The following is an 18,227-nucleotide window of genomic DNA, read 5'->3' on the forward strand; positions in this document are numbered from 1 at the left end:
AAGGAGAAAACACACAACCCGCATAGTTTCTACTGTACATTTATAAAGGTATGAATTACAAATCATGTCACAATACAATTTTTATAATGCGTCGCGTCGACGAGGATAATGGACAAAAAAGAGTATTCTTTGAGTGATCGTTTTATCTGCACATATAAATATGAAAAAGCTATTTTTTACATGGTAGTCACCACATCAAGGCCCAGAAGCCACTCAGGGATAAGGGTTATTGCAAGTGCAGTACGTTAGTGTGGAGATTTATGAAGTGTTTAATTAAGGGGGCAGTTCATTAGGAATTTGTTAACGTTGGACATGGAGACATCCAGGTTGTAGTCAGGTGGGAGGCAGGCAGACGGAAAAGAGTTCCACAGGCGTGCAGTTCTAAGAAAGAAGCATTGTTCATTGAATCCACGTTTTGATTTAGGCACAGATAAAGAGTGGGGGGAATTTTTCACAATGTATTCAGCTAGACGGGTATTTTTCGTGAAAGATTGGCGAGGGGGACCAGAGATTGGAGTTCAGACGAGCACCTGCCCTGGAAATAACGATAAAACAAGGATATGCTCGCAACGTCTCTTCTGTGAGAGAGAGGTTGCAGGGTAGAGAAAAGGGCATCTCCCACTAAGCCACGAAGTCAATTTTGTACTCTGTCAAGGCAGGATAGGCTGTTTTTAGCAGCTCCTACCCAGATATGGCAGAAGTATTCCATCCTTGGACGTACTTTGAACATAATTTTGATGGGCTGATAATAAAGCATCCAGACGCCTTCTTATGGGTACTTTTATAAATATTACACGTATGAAAGTCTAGTCCACTTCGAAGTAATCTCCTGCACTTGCAATGTACTTCTATAACTTCTGGAAAGCTCGAGGGGAGTCTTATTGCCTAAGTTTTTCAATGACTCTCGTCACAGCTCTTTTCATCTCAATTGCATCATAACAAGAGCCTGTAATGTTCCCCTTGAAAAAAAAAATCAAAGGGAGCAAGTTATGGGTTATAATGAAGTAGAGGAACTGTTCTGATGCCAATCTTGATCAAATGTCGGTGGCAAGTATGGAGCACCCCTAGAACTTACTTCGGGCAAATCTTCAGCATCTTCAATTCCTCACAGATAATTGTGTGTACAGTTCCCACACTAACATCAAACTGTGCACTTATAATCGCTAGAGACACACGGCAGTCCTTATCCATAAAATTCTTTATTGGGCCAATCAATCTGGTTTTCTGACTCCCTTACTCCTTCCACACGTCTCATGATGCCTTCTTAGAATCCCTTATGCCACTCAAATACTGATGCTTGATTCAAGCAAGATGATCCAAAAGTAGTCTGCAGGATTCCATACGGTTCTATTCTATTTTCGCATGTTTAAAACAAAATTTGATTGTATATCGTTCTTCTAAATTGTTCATAGGCTGAGATTGCATTTTTGAAATTCACAAGCCATGGCAAGCAAGCTTTAGCAGGGTGTGCTCCGATTCCCGCTGTAGCTGGTCATTTGAACCACACATTAATCAGTCATCTCATAAGATGTATGGCAATGACATACTAAATTTTCAAGAGTTACCATCAATTTCTAATCCCTGTACACAATGGTCTGGAAATTTATTGAAAACACTTCGTACTTAAATATTAACTGCCCGTGACTGTAAAATATTTTAAAAGCTTATTTTGACAGACTGACAAAAATGCTATTTCAAACTTTAATATTACAGACTAAAAATGATCTATTTCAATCTTTAGAAATACAAACTGAAAAGGGTCATCTACATAATCTATTGCAATCTTTAGAATTACAGACTCAAAATGCTGATCTAAAAGATGTTCATCTATATATTATAAAATATAGATAGACTGACAGAAAAAAGGTGTCTTTATGTAAAGATGAACAGGGAGACATTGATATTTAGGCTCCGAGCACCACGGTTTCATAAAACAGAAATAAATTATTAACAAAAATTATGCCTGGTTATTGGTTGACTCGCATGGAAATCACATGTTTGAGGGATCTTAGTTCTAGCGTCAAGCAGACGAGTGTAATTTCACGACAGAGGCAGCGACAAGGACACATGACGGACATATACCGGTCTATTTTTATTGTATATGTTGAACAACTAGTATCTTAGCGTGAATGTAACTGTTGAACTGTTATTTGTACGTACATATTAAGACATACACGCATGGATAATCAGTATTCCCTTTATATATACCCAATGTCCATAACGAAATTTTATATATAAAATATACGAACATTGTTAAGCTTATAACGTAGCATAGTATACATTCAGTGAAAACGAAATGTTTTATACATACATTTCAGCAAACTATATCCATGGATATATAACATCGGTATTGCTATAGTTTCCTAAAGTGTGCAATCATCCCGATTATAAGCCCTGATCCTCGAGTGGTTTGAAGCCATTGTGAGGGGTTACCATGACATTAAGAATATTAATGAAATCCATATATATGTCTATAAAAGTGAAAGTGTCTGTCTGTCTGTGTGTGTGTCTGTTTGTGTACATTTCCCTATGAAGTAACTCTGTCAATGTTTAGTCTACAGACTCGAAATTTGATATGCAGGGTACTGAGATTTTGGAAAATCGATGTGATGATTTTCGGCCGGAAATTTGGCTGTTAAACTTCAACGATTGACCTTTGACCAAACACCTCCGACAATTTTGGGTCTAAATACTTGAAATTTTAGATATAGGTTCCATGAACATGGATCTAACTTAATAACTTATTTGGGCCCAGAACAATAAATTTTAAGGGGTCAAAAAAGGTGTCAAAGTTTTAAAAAAATTACCTCTGTGCTCTCTTTCAAATTACACAGACAATTTCTGGTTTAAACATTTGAAATTTTACATAAAGGGTATTCATAGATATGGCGAGCTTTTTAATCGGTTTGGGTCTAAAAATTTTAATTACCAATATATAAATGTATGTATGTATGTATGTTTGCATGTCTGCATAAAACTTCCGACAGAGGCGACTGATTTTACTAAGATCAGTATCGTTTTAAAGTTCAACTTTTCATACGACAAATATCGAAAAAATTGGCTAAAAGCATTAGTATCTTCACCTTCAACTAGGCACTTTTCTACAGGGGTGCACCTTTTTCGCCGATATTTTTGTAAAGTTATTCTCTCCTTTGGATTGTCTAGCCTTAATTTTAAAAAATGTGGCTTCCGGTTTGACCGTGGTCGTAACAGCATAGACGTCATGCAACTGTTGATCTATTTTGTATAAATTTGTTAGGAACAACCGGTTGAGGGTGTCTTGTTTTTTATTTATCTACTTATTTATTTTTTTATTCTTCCAATATTTTAACAAAAAGTTTGTATGCTCCGTAGCCGCGCATTGATTGGCTGATTGGCGTCTTACGTCAGATTACAGTTAAATTCGAGCGCATGACCTCATGTTCTGAGCAAAGTCGAGCGGACGGTTAGTTACGTCTGGTTCAAATTCTTCACAAGTACATACAATATTATACGCATTGCAAACTGACCAAAATATAGCTTTTTTAACATACAGGTAAATAATCTCTTTGAAATTTGAGCATGAAAATAAAAATGGCTGACATATTAAACATAACAAATCGACAGCAATTATATTTATAAATTTAAGGTGATAGATCAATCACAGGAAGAGCTCATTTTAGAGATGTGGGAACCTATATGAAAAAAAGAACAACGCGTCCATTTACTTTGAAGGTGAAGGCGTTAACGCGTGATGGATAGATTTTCTTACGAGAGTCTTGTATATAGATATACTGAACTATAAAAAGTGTCAACCTTTTAATTCTACCCTGTGCAAAAATTCTAATGCGTTTTCTGTGCCGTTTACTGCACTATGTGATTAAATATTAATAATGTTTCAACCCTATCAAATAAATCAACGAAATTTGACAATTTTTATAGAAAATTTTAAAAGTAACAAAGTCGTTTCTATTTATTTATTTTCAATTCGTTTTTTTTTTTCAAATCGCGTCATTTTTTTGTTGTCAAATCAAACGGAAAAAAAGACTTTGAAAAATAGGAAGAATTGTTTTTCACAACAACGAAAAAATATTTATTTTTTTTTTTACATTTCCTTTTGCCTTTGAATTGAAATCATTTTCAAGTTTTCTTTGAATTGTTTGCAATTTTCGCCAGATCATTTAGAAGCAGATTTTTTGGCGAAAGAACAAAGAATTTTCGCAATTGATGTATTGTCAATTTAAAAAATAAAAACAATTTCAAAAGCTGGAAAATATGAAATATTGAAACAGAATAGGAAATACAAGATGAAAGCGTTATTGAATCATTTCAAATGACAAAATAGAATAAAATAAAAAGAGGTTTGTAATAGTCGTTAACGGAAATCTCAATACCAAGGTTGCAGAGATATACATTAGTAGTAGTAGCAGTAGTAATAATAATAATGATAATAATAATATGAATAATAATAATAATAATAATAATTATTATTATTATTATTATTATTATTATTATTATTATTATTATTATTATAGCATCATTCACGAATTTTATCAGCACTAGGAATACACTTTATAAACTTGAAAGTATAACTAGGAGATATTGAAATAAAGTAAGGACTGAAAATACATAACATCGTGTTTCTGAAAAAAGCTAAAATCTTAAGGAAAATCTTCGAGCGCGGAAACTAATTCACATGAGCTTAAAAGTTCTTGCAGACCATATACAGACAAAATACAAAAGTAAAACAAAAAAGATAGGGCACACCCCATAGAACTAATTAAACTGAAACAGTAAAACTGTCAGTTACCTTATTCTCATAAAAATAATAATCGACTGCCAAATCACCAAATAGTTGAGGAGGATAAAAAAATATAAAGAACTTTCTAGGCATATAAACTGATACGTGCACTGCGATATTTAAGAGGCTTATTGTCACTTAATCTTCATGAATTTTAATTGTAATGCATACAAGAAATTAATGGTAAGCGGCTGTCTCCATATCACAAACCCAATAGCTTAGACTTTTGAAAGAAGGAGATTCTGGAATCTATTAGACGTGTCGCCTAGACTTCAGAGAACACCACCGGTTTATATCGGTAAGCAATCTGTGACAATGCCCTGTGTAAAAACTTTTAGTGAATAATAATAATAATAATAATAATAATAATAGTAATAATAGTAATAATAATAGTAATAATAGTAGTAATAATAATAATAATAGTAATAATAATAATAGTAATAATAATAATAATAGTAATAACGCCTTAAAAATAAGATCTTTTCAAAATGATGTCTTCGAAAAAGACATGATCAGGTAATTATATATATATATATATATATATATATATATATATATATATATATATATATATATATATATATAATAACAAGTAGTTAAATAAGACATGTTAAAACACTTTGAAAAAGAGTTAAAAACATATTCAAGTTTAAAAAGGAAGCACTATATATATATATATATATATATATATATATATATATATAAATTACAATAAGTTTACCAAGGTAATCAAATTGGTAAACTTAAAATATATTATAAATATTAAAAAATTAATATTTACAAGTAAAATAATCTCGACCAGATGTAAAATCTCAATAAAACCGAAAAGGAAATAAAGCATATAATATGAATCGAATCTCCGCGGATTAAGGACTATCCACTTATCTTGTGCTTCCTTTTTGAAATTAAATATGTTTTTAAGTCTTTTTCAAGATGTTTTGTAACATGTTTTATTAATCATTTGTTTATATATATATATATATATATATATATATATATATATATATATATACATACATATATGTATATATATATATATATATATATATATATATATATATATATTACTTGTAACCATTTTTGCAGATTCGTGTGTGGGAAAATATTGTTTTTATGCCAGAGAATTTCCCACGAGTTTTGTGTTTCTATTCTTTCTAGTTATATGCTATTCGTCTATTGTAAAAGGTAGTTTGTCAAGTATTTTAATGCTTCCTCCTTATACTTTTCTATTATATCTCTATGCCTTTCCATCTAAAACATAACCACATAGCTACTTATTATTATTTAAGGTGCATCTCTTAACGAATCTCTGTAATTGTTTAGCCGTACAGCCTATAATCTTTACTTTACCACTCGCTTAGTTACAGAACATGTTTTAGTAATTTCATCTTAAGAGACTATAAACAGAAGGAAGAAAACAGAAAAAAATAAATAAACATATTGATAATTACGAAGATGGGTCGACCAATGCGATCCCTTACTCTCGGTACTTACTCACACCCGTGTACAGGAAGGCATATCTTAAACTCCCCGTTCTTATGTAGAACATAGAGTATTGATTTCGGCTTATTGCCTTTTTGTTTGTTATTTTTTAATGTTTTGTCATCGTTTTTGTAGTACTGTTCATATTCTTTATGTACGTGTGATAGAGCACAATGCCTCTCACCTACGTGACAGGTAAACAATATCTCTGTTATAGAACCACAGGTAAAACAATTCTTGGTTTGGTGTTGCCACAAACACCACCACATGAAATATGAAGTTCACAAATAATACACAACGTTGGATTCAGAAAGAAAGATCAGGCTGTCCTGTACGACATGTGCGTCATCGGTGGCAAGTTTTGGGGGACTCGGTCGTGATCCTGCGAATGTTGGATTTTCTCATTTTAGAAACAATACCCCCGACACAAATAACGTAAATATCATTCTAATTTCAGGTAGCAAAACAATACAGATAAAACACAGGAGAACCAAATTTACAAACACCGATCCAAACACCGAAGGAAGAAATCAACGAAAAAATAATGGAAATCAATGAAAAAGTAATGGAATGCTATTCCAGAAGTCACCCAAAATACCGAGGATATAGCAAATAGGTGAAAGAGTTATGGAACATGTACAATGACTTACCATACATAAAAACAAAGAAATGCAGACCAAACGAAACTTTAAAGCCGGTTTTTCAAATCAAGAATTGAATGAAATACAACAAAAGACAACTGATGGAAGAGACGAAGAAACACCCCCCGAGGGAGTCCCAAACATAGAAACTACAGAGGCAGAAGAACTTGGATAAAAAGAACATAAATACTGAGACCTATGAAACTACAGAACTTAACGAAAATAAATGTACTGAAATAGACAACACTAGGAAAGTTATGAACAAGGAAAAAAAGCTTCTATCCTTAAGAAACTAAGAGTGAAGAAAACTAAAAACTGAGTCAAAGAAAGCGAACTAACTCCTCCTATATCCAAACAGTGACCATTATGGATCTAAAAAAATTAATCTATGCATTGGCTAAGAGTGTAGGTATAAAGTATAAAGTTGAAAAAACACGGAAAAAGAAAAAGGCCCAACACAACCTGGACGTGAATTGAGGCTGGAAACGCAGGTCAACAAACTAAATAAATAACTCAACGCGATAAACAAGATAAAGAAACCAAGAAGATGGAGAATTATAAATGCGACAAATGAGGTTAGGCTAAACAAGGAAGAGAAAGAAGTGAAGGGAAAATAGCACCAAAAGAAGATACGATACCGATACAAATCTGAACAGTGCTCGCACAATGGGACTTTTGAAAATAATGAAAGTCCAATTCTACCAAAATGTAAATGGAGAAAATTAAAACCAGAACAACCCGATCCGAAAGAAACGAAACGCAACTCGTGCCAAATAGAGAAAGAACGAAAGGATAATAATAGAAATGCAGAATGGCTGACAGAAATGAATAAAGATTCACAGCCAATCAATGAAGGAACAGGGAATGAAATCAGCAAGGATAATCTTAAGACAACCCTAGGAGAAATGACCAACTTAAAAGCAGCAGCTTATGATAAAATCACAGCACTACATGAAAGGCTTTTTTTTTCTTTTCTTTTTGCCACGGTGGTCATCACATATCAAGCCTGGAAGCCACTCAAGGGTTAGTGCAAGTACAGAACGTTAGCGTGGAGATTTAATGAAGTGTATACTTAAGAGAGCGGTTCATTAGGAATTTGTTCACGTTGGACTTTAAGCCATCCAAGTTGTAGTCAGGTGGGAAGCAGGTAAACTGAACAGAGTTACACAGGCGTGCAGTTCTAAGAAAGAAGGCTAGTTTAGCAACTTAAATAATGCATTCACGAAGTACATGTACCAGATTGGATGGCCAAAGGTAGAATAAGACTGGCGGAAAAAGGCATTAAAAAGGGACCTCTCCAAAAACTAAACGCCCTATTTACCTACAATGTAGAGAATTCTGACTGCACAACTGAGGGACCAAATTTACCAGTCAATTCATAAGCACAGGCTGCTAACAAAGAAACGGAAACGATGCCAAAAAGAGGAAAGCGGAACATATGACCAATAGGTCATATGTTCCTCTTTCCCCTATACATAGACCAAATTATTCTGAAGGAGGACAAAATTAGAAAAAATAATATAGCGATGGCATAGATAGAATATAAGAAAGCATATAATAGAATACCGCAAGTATGGACAATGGAATGCCTGAGAATGTACAATATGCCACGTAAGACAATCAACCGAGCAGAAAATGCTTTGAGAACATGAAGACTTGAACTGACAGCTGATGGGTAATACATAACTTAAAATACAAAAAGGGATTTTTCTAAGTGATTCCCTATTACTTTTACTGTTTATCATAGCAATGATGCATCTGAACAAAATCCTAAGAAAATGCCCAGCCAGATACAATTTCGCTAACACAGAAGAAAGAATGAACCAGCTAATAAAAATGGATGACCTGAAACGGTTTGCAAAAACAAAGTCTGAACTAGAGACACTAATGAACACGACCAGAATCTTTAGCCAGGATAATCAAATAGGATTGTGTATGAAAAAGTGTGCACTGCTAACGATGAGACGGGAAAACTAGAAACAACAGAAAGTATAGCACTACCAAATCAAGCAGAAATGGGGACACTGGGTGAGCATGATTGCTACAGATACTTGGAAGTGCTAGAAGCAGACACCATTTAAACAACAGAAAATAGGGGAAATACCTCAAAGGAACAAAACACTCCTCGAAACAAAGCTATATAGTCAACCCCTAATTAAAGGAATAAACGCGTGGACAGTGCCACTAATAAGATACTCTGGACATTTATGAGTTGGACCAAAGAAGAACCAAGGAATCTCGACTAGACGACTACAAAACTCATGACGACGTATAATGCACTACACTTGTAGAAAGATACTGACCGGATATACACTGCTGATCAAAAATTTAATACCACTTAAAAATCTTTAAAAAGAAACCTTTTTTAAGGATACATTTTACACTCTTCCGACTTAAGGTTACTAATACTACAATCTAAAAGGTTATGGAAATAAAAAGGTACATTTCCAAAATTTGATTTAAAAATCTGCATTTTACACATGATCAAAATTATAAGCCTAATTGTTAGATTTATGGTAATTCTAATGTTTTTAGTTCCGTTAGAGATTAGCAATCAATGTGTAAAGTTGTTACCATGCCTAAAACAAGAAAACTAACCGAAGTTAAGTGCTATCGAATTCTATGATTCCAAAAGCAAGGTTTTTCACAGCGAGCGATCGCAGCTAAAATGAATCGCAGTAAACCTGTTATTTGCAGCGTTCTAAAGAATACTGAGAATTATTTAAAAGTAAAATCCTTTGGTAGCCCCCCCCCCAATTTCTCCTGTATTGAGTAGGAGAATCAGACGGTTGTTATGAATGACAGGACTTTCTTCTAGTAAAATTCAGGCGGTTACAGATGCTGATTGCAGTCCAATAACCATCAGATGAGTTACAATAAGAAGGCATGCTAAATAAAAAGCGTAAACAAATTTCTCGATTGCTTCCTCGTCAGAAAGTGGACCGCTTAAGATTTGGTCGTGAATACCAAACCTGGGACGTTGAGAAATGGAAGAGTTCTGTTTTCTGATGAGAAAAAATTAAATTTAGATGGTCCTGATGGCTAGCGATATTGGCATGACAAAAACATGCCCCTTGAAATTTTTCCAACACGGCATAGTGGTAGAGAGCCCGTAATGATATGGGGTGCCTTTTCTAACAGAGGGATACTGGAGCTGCAGGTGGTGTAGCGTCGTCAGACAGGCAGTTGATTATGAGCATGCTACAAAAAGCATCTTTGATGATTGAAGGTCATCGTTTGTGTGGGGATGGATCGTTATTCCAACAGGATAATTCTGCAATCCACACTGCAAGACAGACCCTGAGCTTTCTACAAGAAAATGGAGTCCATCTTTTGGGAGATCCTACATGCTCATGTGACTTGAAATGTTTGTAGATGGATGACAAGAGAAGTTTATTTAAATGTCAAACACTATTCATCCAAAAATGAACTTCGTGAAGTCATCTTCAGAAACTGAGAAGGATCCCCCGCACCTATCAAGGAAACCCCTTAGAAGTGGAGACTAATACCACACATAAACTACACAAAAACTGGACACAAAAACTGAACACAGAAACTGAACACAGAAACTGGACACAGAAACTGGACACAGAAACTGCTACAGATAAAAAAATCACAACACAACATTGCTGTTATATTTTTTAAGGCGCATGTTTATTTGGAAATTGTGGTCTGGTAGACCAACACAAAACCTACCTTGAAAAAATGTTTTCACATGTTTCCGGGTGTGCTGAAAACGAATATCGCATTTACGTTGGTTGCAAATATGTTTCCCGGGTATTAAGCGATGTAATTCTTTATGGGCATGGTTGTACGCGCAAGCGCGCAGATGTTTTTGCTTAATACCCGGAAAAATATTTATTTGCTGAAAATTTAGAAGAGATATTCGTTTTCAGTATATCAGAAATATACAGAAAACAAGTTTTTTAAAAGTATTTTTTTGTGTTAGTCTACTAGGCCGCAATAAATACTTCCCCTACAAACATAATGGACATCCCAAAAAGGTGACCATAAAGTGGGTTTTCATTTTACGTTATCTCATATGGAAAAGTAATCGTCAACTTTTTGAAATCATGATGTACGAGCTTAAGAGCAAATGTAACACAGCTCACTAAACAATTCTAGTCATTAGCTTTCCAACGAGCCTTAATTTGTTAAAATCGGATCAATAGTTGCCGAGATTTCGAACTTATATAATTTCTAAAAAAGGTTGAATATCTATATAATATATATTATTGGATATATCAATACTCGTAGCCAACTTGAATATTGAAATGCTTAGATCTTTGGTTCTATGGGACGAAACTACATAAAAATTTGCAGGTTTTTTAAAGAATTATAATACTATTCTATGGTTTAAATTTTATGAATATTAGTAAAACCATCCAGTAATGTCAAACCAATTTAAAATATCTCAAATTTGCTTGAATTTTTATACGTAGTGCCTGACAGGCTACTTCGATTTTACTGCTTCGATTGTATCCCCTACACTTGTCGGTTTTGCTGCATTGATTGTCTCATCTGTGGCTTTGCTAGGTCACTAATATATAGTAATGTAGATAGATAGAAAGATAGATAGATAGATAGATGTGATGGGATAGAGAGGTAGATAGATCGCGGTGAAAGTGATATTAGACACAGTGATTTATATATATATATATATATATATATATATATATATATATATGGAGAGAGATAGAGAGAGATAGATGGATATATAGATAGATAGATGTTATTTATTTGTTTTTATTCACGATACTTTTTGAATGAATTCAATTATATATAAGTAAGTGCATTTTTACCTACATGAGAATAAGGGATGATTTCTCCTTTTACCAATTTTGTACCGCCAAATAGTGAGCGGCATATATTGTTTTGAAAATATATTTATCCACTGACACGTGTTTCGTCGTCTACGACTCATCAGAGTGGCTGGATCTAGCGAGATTCGAAATCGGGACCCCATATATATATAGATAGATACATACATAGATAAATAAATAATTATGACACACTAAGTTATATATTTGTATATGTGAGGATAGATAGATAGATAGATAGATAGATAGATAGATAGATAGACTGACCACAATATGATAAAACACAGTGTCAAGGATAAATAAGTTGATAAATGAAAAGAGCACGATAGATAGATAGATAGATAGATAGATTGATAGAACCCAATAACACACATATTTAGACCGATTGATCGATTTGTACATCGATAGATGGAGAGATAGATAGATAGATAGATAGATAGATAGATAGATAGATAGATAGATAGATAGATAGACCGCAATATGATAAAACACAGTGTCATGGATAAATAAGTAGATAAATGAAGAGAGCACGATAGATAGATAGATAGATAGATAGATAGATAGATAGATAGATACTTAGATAGATGGATTGATAGATACTTAGATGGATAGATAGATAGATACTTATATAAATGGATTGATAGAACCCAATAACACACATAGAGGATAGATAGTTTGATCGATTGATCGATTTGTACATCGATAGATGGAGAGATAGATAGATGGATAGATAAAATGGGTGTGTCTCTTATGGTTAGAAGGAGATAAAAAATAAACAAGAACACGGTAATTTCAACTTTCAACATACCGAACTGGTAAAGCGTAGTGAATGCCGGCCTTGTCTTTCTTTATAATTAAAAATGTCCTTTCATCTTTTCTTGTCAGAACCTAATGAAAACGGAACTGTTTGCCGGAAGAGAATGATAATGTCAGACGACCATTTTTTTGTGAAAAGATTTTCTAGAAATGCTCGGCAGCAGCAGATCTTCCGATTCTTCCTTTTGTTTCTTTGATGAAGTTGAAGGCTGTCTTCTAATTATCGCTTGCATTGTGTGCCTGCAAGCAATGGCGTCTGCAGACGAAAAGTAAAACGTAGGACGCCATCGTTGAACGTAGATCAATAACCTTTTATTCGTTGTTGTTTTTTCGGAACTTACGATTTACTTTTAATCATATTATAAATATTTAAAATTGACTTTAGGTGGAATCGTCAATTTACATTTAATACAATATTTAGATAAAAGCGAACTGCTACTTCTAACAGTCACTAGCGGGAGGCGCCGGCTTTGCCCGGTCATAAAATACTAAAGTCCACAACAATACTTTCTTCCTCCTCTGACAATGACCGGCAAATGGTAGCCGTCGCTCACTAATAGTAATAGATGTGGTAGGTGGATTGCCAAAAAGTTGCTGCTTCGTGTAATGGTTTTGCAAGTATACTTAACACTGTTCGTTGCATAAGGGTGTACGGGCCGTTTAGCTTCTTTCCACTCTTTTGGTGACCTGGTATAAACCTTAAGTAACTAGTCATTTTATTATTAATATCGCCCATACTTAAAATTTAACCTTCACCCTTTAAATTTCTATTATCATACTATCGCTTCCCCGGGAGGGCTACTTGGCTGGGGAACGTCTTGGGAACGCAACCAGCTCTCCGGGAAATAAACGATAATCAACAATATCTAACGATAGGCACATGTTGGAAACATCAACAAAAATGGGTCGATATGTCGTCGGCTATAACTGTATGGCATGTGTCGCTTCTTTTGTGTTCATTGTGTCATTATAGGCAGCTTTCTGTCGTCGGATTAATGTCATGCTGAAATCAAACACTTGTACAAAAATAGCGAACAAATGCATTTTTATAAAAATATAATTTATTTAACATTTAACAAGTATGAAAAACATTTAGTCGACCTATTGCGTGCACACCAAATTACTACGTCATCCGCGTATGGGATGCAAGCTTCAACTGTTTAAAATAATACAATCATCTTTCAATTCTCTCTTTCTTCATTGAATGAAAGAGAAAAGTGGTGAATGAGAGAAATAGAGAAATAAAAGAGAGAGAGATAACAAGAGAGAGATAGAGATAGAACGATAGGGGGGCATAAAAAGAGAGAAGATATATTCATACTGATGAAACATTGTTTTGTTTTCGAATACCTCGATGGCGCGTTCTCCGGCTTTGACTATTAAATTTCTAAGGTCTTATATCGTTTTGCCTAAGCTTAAACCAGGATTAGGGACAAACAAATTCAACTTGCCTCCTCCCTTGAGGCTCGCATTCACAAATATCTGTGGGCTTAGAACTAATTTAGCTGATGTTGAAGCATTTCTCTTATCAAATACCCCGGATATCTTAGCACTAAGTGAGACTAACCTACACTCCTCCATCCCCTCTAACCACTTTAACATGCCTGGATATCTCCCACTCTGCCGTAAGGATTCTGACAGACACATGCACGGACTTGAAGTCTACATTTGTAACACCCCCCCCCCTGACTAGAGAAACAAACCTAGAAACAGACGATCAAGCCTTTATGTGCTTTAGACTAAACATACAACATAACCTTAGCTACTATAATTTTCTCTACCGCTCTCCCTCGATTCAGGACTGCACCATAATAAACAAAGTCTCTGACAGCATAGACACGGCACTGTCCCTCGACACTAGTGCACAAATACATGTATTTGGTGACTTTAATGTCCACAACAAAAACTGGCTTGGATTCTCTACTTACACAGATGCAGCGGGAAGCAAAACTCATAGCTTCACTATATCTTACTCCCTATCAAAACCGTTTCCCTGACCAGGAAGAACAACAAGCATCACTTCTAGATCTGTTTTTGACCACAGTTCCCGATGACTGCATAACGAAGGCCCACAGCCCACTCGGGAACGCTGATCATGCAGTGATAATGGTTGAAATCGCCCTAAACTCTAGAGACAAAACTGAAGAGCCAGTGCTCAAAACAACGAGACATTATAAAAAGGCTGACTGGGAAGCCATCAAGGAACTAATTAGAGATTCCCCATGGAGAAATATTTTTCTCTCCCTCCTGAACAATGTGCAAACGAGACCACTGACTGGTTCAAAACTGCAATCGAAGCGCATGTTCCCATGCGGAAATTTTATAGTAAGCCACACTCTCCCCAATGGTTTACGTCGACTTGTGCAACTGCCATTGCTCAAAAGCAGCATGCATACCGTAGGTTTAACCGACATAAGTCCAATTCAAACAGACTGAAGTATATAGAAGCTAGAAATAACGTTAAGAAAGAAATAGCGACAGCTAAGAGAGAATTTACGGAAACCACTAAAAAGCGCATCGAAGCACAAAAACTAGGAACTCGAAACTTCTGGAAAATCTACAACAGTTTAGTAAATAATGGGCAATCAGCAATTCCCCCACTAACCAACAATCACGAGGTTGTGTCCTCAGCAACCGACAAGGCTAACATGCTTGCCAGTCGGTTTGCCTCCAACTCCACACTGGACCCTTCCAACCACCCCTACATGACTTTCCTATGCGGACAGACGCCACGCTAGACGATCTGAAAATCAACCCCTGCTCAGGTGAATGCTATCATAAGAAATCTTGACACTTCAAAAGCATGTGCACCCGATCTTATCCCAGCTGTGCTATTAAAAAAGTGGTCAGCCGAAGTAGCTCCAGTTTTCTCCAAACTCTACAACAAATGCCTTAATGAATCTTGCTTTCCGGGCTGTTGGAAAACTGCTTCTGTTGTACCAGTATTCAAGAATTATGGCGAAAGAACTGACCCAGTAAATTATCGTCCCATTAGCCTCCTACCACTTTTTGCCAAAATATTTGAGACCTTAATTAACCATGCTCTAGTCTATCATCTTACAGATGCTAAACTTCTGACTGACAAACAATATGGATTAAGACAAGCCCGTTCCACAGCAGACATCCTCACTGTAATCTCTGAACGTATATACCATTCACTTTACAAAGCGGGGGAGGGCAGAGCAGTAGCTCTAGATACATCTAAGGCTTTTGACAGGGTATGGCATGAGGGTCTCCTCAGGAAAATTATATCATACGGTATCACTGGTAGAATACTTCACATTATTAAATACTTCTTAGAAAAAAGAAAAATCCAGGTTGTCCTCGACGGTCGTACATCTAAACAATATGATATAAATGCGGGGGTACCTCAGAGTTCTTTCCTTGGACCTCTATTGTTCCTGATATTCATAAATGACCTCCCCGACAAAATTGCCTCTGAGATGGGTATATGTGCTGATGACACTACACTCTATGGCAGGCACGACAGGAAGCCGAATGAACACATTTCTAAATAAATGGCAGAAACACTAGAGGAAGACCTCCAATCTGTAGTGGAATGGGGACAAAAGTGGTTGGTCGCGTTCAATGCTGCCAAGACTAACCTAGTTTCATTCAATAATTACAAGAAACCCTCTCTACCACCTATAGCAATGGCTAACGACTCTTTATCTGAGAGTCCATCTTTCAAACTTCTTGGACTGACGTTCACAGGAAACATGAGTTGGAAGAATTACATTGAAGGCATTGCCAGGGCCGCTGCAAGAAAGGTGGGCTCTCTCTAGCGTGCTAGAAAACTACTAACACCCGAAAGTATCCTGTACCTCTATAAGGCCACCGTTCGCCCATGTATGGAGTATTGCTGTCACATCTGGGCTAGTGCATCTGCTACTAGTCTCTCGCTCCTTGACAAGGTTCAAAAGAGAGTCGCAAACCTGATAGGCCCTGAACTGGCATCTAAGCTTCAGCCTCTGTCCCATCGACGAAATGTTGCATCCCTCTGCCTGTTTTACAAGTATTTTAGTGGTGAATGCTCTGACAAACTGCAATCACTTTTGCCCCCACGACGTGAGCACCCTCGACAAACCCGACAGGCTGCTAAATCCCACCCCCACACTGTAAAGATCCCTAGATGTAAAAGATCTTTTTACTCGAATAGTTTCTTCCCCAGAACCGCTAGACTCTGGAATTCCATTCCAGGTCCCTGCTTCCCCAACAGTACTGACGTGCAGAAGTTCAAGTGTAACGTGAACCGACATTTTGCTGCCTAAATCCCTACATAAATACGTACAACAATTCTTTATATTTTTATAATATAAATTGATTACAGTTGTCTCAAATGGTTTTCACGGGATCTGCAATTTGTCTACATGATCTATTATTACAGCTCGCTCCATAGCTGTCTTTCCACCCCTGTCTAGATCGTCTGTCTGCTCTCGTGGTCAAATCTCATCTCCCTGAATCTCTCCAAAACTCTCTACATCACTTTTTTTCTTAGGTCACCTCATTGCGGTTCTTAGACCAACCTAATGTTCCCATCTAGTTATTTGTTTATTCAAACGCAAAATAATGTTTACATCTGTTTTCTATTTTCGCATTCCTTTTGCGATTTACACATTAATCATTTCTTCCCAATTTTATTGTTTATTCTTCTAATCATAATAACTGATCCAGCGACTATCCGTCGCTCAAATCAATTAATAATAATACTAATAATAACAATTACAATAATAATAATTTTTGGACCCTGTGCACTGCTTGCCACAGTTAACACAGATACTACGCTATGATCACTGCCTAAAAGGCCATAGAATTGCACTCTGACCTACGTGTATGTTACGTGTGAGTAACGTGACCAGGTCAGCTGGAGATCATCGAAGAGTCGGAACTTGGGATTAAAGCAGAGCGGTTGAGTTTTACGGTTGTCTCTCTTGCCCTCTTGGGAGGGAGTGACGCGTCTCTCAATCTAGACTGTTAACGTCACAAGCAAAGTAACTCCTTTCCATTTTCATCTGCGCGAGACCCTGCAAAGTGAAATAAAAACTGATGAAAACCAATCATTGTCTTGGAGTCAATGTGTTTCGTCCAAAAGATTCCAACCCCCTCCAAGAACAAGATAAAGTCAGGATGGTCCAGGCTCAGTGAGCAGAGAAGATAAAGGTATGGCGAAGATACACATATGACACCCACACGCACGCATATGAACATTAGACGATCACGAAACGTAAAACGGATTCTGAAGTGAAGAACCATTAATAGATCTTTATAACACAATTAGGACACGTCACAAACAAACATGAAGCGTATACACTCGTTTAAATGGGTGCCGTTCATGCTAGACAACGTAATAAGACTAATTTTGGTGACTTTTTTGGTACACAATTATATAACAAAAGTACTGGCTTCCTAACAAAAATGTAACAAACATTGATGTTATTTGTCCCTTTAAAAAACTGGATTATGCTCAGCAAACTCGAAAACAAAAAATTGTAATTTTTTCTCGAAAACGATTAAACTCGGAACCCTAATTAAATATTTGCAGAGATAAAGAACTTGAAGTTTTTTTTTTCATCCGTTACTGGATTTCGCATTACATAACTTGAAAAGTTATTTACTGTAAAATAAAATACAACCAAATTTAATCAACCTAGTACTATTTACTCATTATTAGTTGTTAAACGAGGTAAT

The sequence above is a fragment of the Euprymna scolopes genome, chromosome 6 (assembly GCF_053919585.1).
Source record: "Euprymna scolopes isolate OS-2025 chromosome 6, ASM5391958v1, whole genome shotgun sequence".
Lineage (NCBI taxonomy): Eukaryota > Metazoa > Mollusca > Cephalopoda > Sepiida > Sepiolidae > Euprymna > Euprymna scolopes.